The following is a 5,535-nucleotide window of genomic DNA, read 5'->3' on the forward strand; positions in this document are numbered from 1 at the left end:
GAACACATGGAAACAACCCTGGATATAGAAAATCAAAAGAAGAGACAAGGAGCTGTAGATACGAGTTTCACCAACAGAATACAAGAGATGGAAGAGAGAATCTCAGGAGCAGAAGATTCCATAGAAATCATCGACTCAACTGTCAAAGATAATGTAAAGCGGAAAAAGCTACTGGTCCAAAACATACAGGAAATCCAGGACTCAATGAGAAGATCAAACCTAAGGATAATAGGTATAGAAGAGAGTGAAGACTCCCAGCTCAAAGGACCAGTAAATATCTTCAACAAAATCATAGAAGAAAACTTCCCTAACCTAAAGAAAGAGATACCCATAAGCATACAAGAAGCCTACAGAACTCCAAATAGATTGGACCAGAAAAGAAACTCCTCCCGTCACATAATAGTCAAAACACCAAACGCACAAAATAAAGAAAGAATATTAAAAGCAGTAAGGGACAAAGGTCAAGTAACATATAAAGGCAGACCTATCAGAATCACACCAGACTTTTCGCCAGAAACTATGAAAGCCAGAAGATCCTGGACTGATGTCATACAGACCCTAAGAGAACACAAATGCCAGCCCAGGTTACTGTATCCTGCAAAACTCTCTCTCAATTAACATAGATGGAGAAACCAAGATATTCCATGACAAAACCAAATTTACACAATATCTTTCTACAAATCCAGCACTACAAAGGATAATAAATGGTAAAGCCCAACATAAGGAGGCAAGCTATACCCTAGAAGAAGCAAGAAATTAATCGTCTTGGCATCAAAACAAAGAGAAGAAAAGCACACAAACATAACCTCACATCCAAATATGAATATAACAGGAAGCAATAATCACTATTCCTTAATATCTCTCAACATCAATGGTCTCAACTCCCCAATAAAAAGACATAGATTAACAAACTGGATACGCAGTGAGGACCCTGCATTCTGCTGCCTACAGGAAACACAACCTCAGAGACAAAGACAGACACTACCTCAGAGTGAAAGGCTGGAAAACAACTTTCCAAGCAAATGGTCGGAAGAAGCAAGCTGGAGTAGCCATTCTAATATCAAATAAAATCAATTTCCAACTAAAAGTCATCAAAAAAGATAAGGAAGGACACTTCATATTCATCAAAGGAAAAATCCACCAAGATGAACTCTCAATCCTAAATATCTATGCCCCAAATACAAGGGCACCTACATACGTAAAAGAAACCTTACTAAAGCTCAAAACACACATTGCACCTCACACAATAATAGTAAGAAATGTCAACACCCCACTCTCATCAATGGACAGATCATGGAAACAGAAATTAAACAGAGACGTAGACAGACTAAGAGAAGTCATGAGCCAATTGGACTTAACAGATATTTATAGAACATTCTATCCTAAAGCAAAAGGATATACCTTCTTCTCAGCTCCTCATGGTACTTTCTCCAAAATTGACCATATAATTGGTCAAAAATGGGCCTCAACAGGTACAGAAAGATAGAAATAATCCCATGCGTGCCATCAGACCACCACGGCCTAAAGCTGCTCTTCAATAACAATAAGGGAAGAACGCCCACGTATACGTGGAAATTGAACAGTGCTCTACTCAATGATAACCTGGTCAAGGAAGAAATAAAGAAATTAAAGACTTCTTAGAATTTAATGAAAAGGAACGTACAACATACCCAAACTTATGGGACACAATGAAAGCTGTGCTAAGAGGAAAACTCATATCTCAGAGTGCCTGCAGAAAGAAACAGGAAAGAGCATATGTCACCAGCTTGACAACACACCTAAAAGCTCTAGAACAAAAAGAAGCAAATACACCCAGGAGGAGTAGAAGGCAGGAAATAATCAAACTCAGAGCTGAAATCAACCAAGTAGAAACAAAAAGGACCATAGAATCAACAGAACCAAAAGTTGGTTCTTTGAGAAAATCAACAAGATAGATAAACCCTTAGCCAGACTAACGAGAGGAGACAGAGAGTGTGTCCAAATTAACAAAATCAGAAATGAAAAGGGAGACATAACTACAGACTCAGAGGAAATTCAGATCTTACTATAAAAGCCTATATTCAACAAAACTTGAAAATCTACAGGAAATGGACAATTTCCTAGACAGATACTAGGTACCGAAGTTAAATCAGGAACAGATAAACCAGTTAAACAACCCCATAACTCCTAGGAAATAGAAACAGTCATTAAAGGTCTCCCAACCAGAAAGAGCCCAGGTCCAGACGGGTTTAGTGCAGAATTCTATCAGACCTTCATAGAAGACCTTATACCAATATTATCCAAACTATTCCACAAAATTGAAACAGATGGATCACTCCCAAATTCCTTCTATGAAGCCACAATTACTCTTATACCTAAACCACACAAAGACCCAACAACGAAAGAGAACTTCAGACCAATTTCCCTTATGAATATCGACGCAAAAATACTCAGTAAAATTCTGGCAAACCGAATCCAAGAGCACATCAAAACAATCATCCACCATGATCAAGTAGGCTTCATCCCAGGCATGCAGGGATGGTTTAATATACGGAAAACCATCAACGTGATCCATTATATAAGCAAACTGAAAGAAGAAAACCACATGATCATTTCATTAGATGCTGAGAAAGCATTTGACAAAATTCAACACCCCTTCATGATAAAAGTCCTGGAAAGAATAGGAATTCAAGGCCCATACCTAAACATAGTGAACCAGTTGCTAATATCAAACTAAATGGAGAGAAACTTGAAGCAATCCCACTAAAATCAGGGACTAGAAAAGGCTGCCCACTCTCTCCCTCCTTATTCAATATAGTTCTTGAAGTTCTAGCCAGAGCAATCAGATAACAAAAGGAGGTCAAGGGGATACAGATCGGAAAAGAAGTCAAAATATCACTATTTGCAGATGATATGATAGTATATTTAAGTGATCCCAAACGTTCCACCAGAGAACTACTAAAGCTGATAAACAACTTCAGCAAAGTGGCTGGGTATAAAATTAACTCAAATAAATCAGTAGCCTTCCTCTACACAAAAGAGAAACAAGCCAAGAAAGAAATTAGGGAAACGACACCCTTCTTAATACACCCAATAATATAAAGTACCTCAGTGTGACTTTAACCAAGCAAGTAAAAGATCTGTACAATAAGAACTTCAAGACTCTGAAGAAAGAAATTGAAGAAGACCTCAGAAGATGGAAAGATCTCCCATGCTCATGGATTGGCAGGAATAATATAGTAAAAATGGCCATTTTACCAAAAGCGATCTACAGATTCAATGCAATCCCCATCAAAATACCAATCCAATTCTTCAAAGAGTTAGACAGAACAATTTGCAAATTCATCTGGAATAACAAAAAACCCAGGATAGCTAAAACTATCCTCAACAATAAAAGGACTTCAGGGGGAGTCACTATCCCTGAACTCAAGCAGAATTACAGAGAAATAGTGATAAAAACTGCATGGTATTGGTACAGAGACAGACAGATAGACCAATGGAACAGAATTGAAGACCCCCTTGCGGGGAATTAGAGGAAGGATTGAAAGAGTTGAAGGAGCTTGCAAGCCCATAAGAACAACAATGCCAACCAACTAGAGCTTCCAGGGACTAAACCACTACCGAAAGACTACATGAACTGACCCAGGGCTCCAACTGCATATGTAGCAGAGAATAACGTTGTTGGGACACCAGTAGAAGGGGAATCCCTTGGTCCTGCCAAGGTTGGACCCCCAGTGCAGGGGAATATGGGGGGACAGTAAGGGTGATGGATGGGGGGAATACCGGTATGGGGGAGGGGGAGGGGAGGGGATGGGGACTTGTGGACAGGAAACCGGAAAAGGGAATATCATTTGAAATGTAAGTAAAGAAATATATCTAATTGAAAAAAAAAAGGAGTGAAGCATCCTCATTTTGGTCATCCTTCTAGAACTTCATGTGGTCGGTGGATTGCATCTTAGGTAATTCGAGGTTTTGGGCTAATATCCACTTATCAGTGAGTACATACCATGTGTGTTTTTCTGTGATTGGGTTACCTCACTCAGTATGATATTTTCTAGTTCGAACCATTTGCATATGAATTTCACGATGTCATTGTTTTCGATAGCTGAGTAGTACTCCATTGTGTAGATGTACCACATTTTCTGAATCCATTCCTCTGTTGAAGGACATCTGGGTTCTTTCCAGCTTCTGCCTGTTTAAAAAAAAAAAGGCTGCTATGAACATAGCAGTGCATGTGTCTTTGTTGTTTGTTGGAGCATCTTTTGGGTATATGCCCAGGAGGGGTATAGCTGGGTGCTCACATAGTGGAATGTACAATGTTCTGAGGATCGTCCAGACTGATTTCCAGAGTGTTTGTACCAGTTTTCAGTCCCACCAACAATGGAGGAGTGTTCCTCTTTGTCCACATCCTCGCCAGCATCTGCTGTCACTTGAGTTTTTGATTTTGGCCATTCTGACTGGTGTGAAGTGGAATCTCAGTGTTGTTTTGATTTGCATTTTCCAGATGACTATGGATGTTGAACATTTCTTTAGGTGCTTCTCAGCCATTTGATATTCCTCAGCTGAGAATTCTTTGTTTAGCTCTGTACCCCATTTTTTTAATAGCATTGTTTGGCTCTCTGGAGTCTAACTTCTTGAGCTCTTTGTATATTTTGGATATTAGCCTCTATCAGGTGTCGGATTGATAAAGATCTTTTCCTAATATGTTGGTTGCCATTTTGTCCTAATGACAGTGTCCTTTGCCTTACAGAAGCTTTGCAGATTTATGAGGGTGCTTCTTATTTTCAACCCTCTGGAATAGATATTAAAATTTGTTGTATGCATGGCAAATGCATGTAGGGCTGTTTCTTGGGCTGTTCTGGAATTCCTTCTGTGATTTCTGTTCATCTTTAATTCCACTTTACTTGGTAAAAGGTACTTTTCTGCTGCTGTCTATTGAGTTGGATCCCAGTCTTGTAACTGGGTCATTGTTCATTTAAATATGAGGGTAGTGTGATCATACATTCCCAGGAAGGTTGCTGGTGAAACTATGGTGGGCTCTCTTTAGTTTTTCATTATTTCACAAATTCCTTTGAGATGTTGTTTGTTTTACAGCCTGGCTTTGTCAGTAATTATTCAGTGTTGTTTTACCTCTTCATACTCATGTGTCAGCCTTCTGAGTACAAATATGGGGACAGAAGATATATGCTTAATATGCCCTGTTAGCTCAACACATTTTAATAATATTAATGTTAAAATGCTTAACAGATGAAAATAGAACATTAAATGCCTTAGGTATATGCCCAAAGAATCATAATCATCTATCTCACAGAGAAGTAATAATGGACAGTAATCAGCAATCAACTGTATATCTCACAATATACCTTGCTGTGCAATGTGTATGTATTGTTTGGCAGTCCATGCTTCATATCCTGTGAGTTATTCAAATGCACATTATCTTGAAAACATTGTCTTGTAAGGAAATTATCTGCAGACATAGGATGATTTAAGCGCAGTGAGATTTCTTTTAATTTTTTTTTACACTTGTGTGCGTTCAGAATGTGATGATGCATTTTA

This window comes from Rattus norvegicus, chromosome 17 (assembly GCF_036323735.1).
Source record: "Rattus norvegicus strain BN/NHsdMcwi chromosome 17, GRCr8, whole genome shotgun sequence".
Taxonomy (NCBI): Eukaryota; Metazoa; Chordata; class Mammalia; order Rodentia; family Muridae; genus Rattus; species Rattus norvegicus.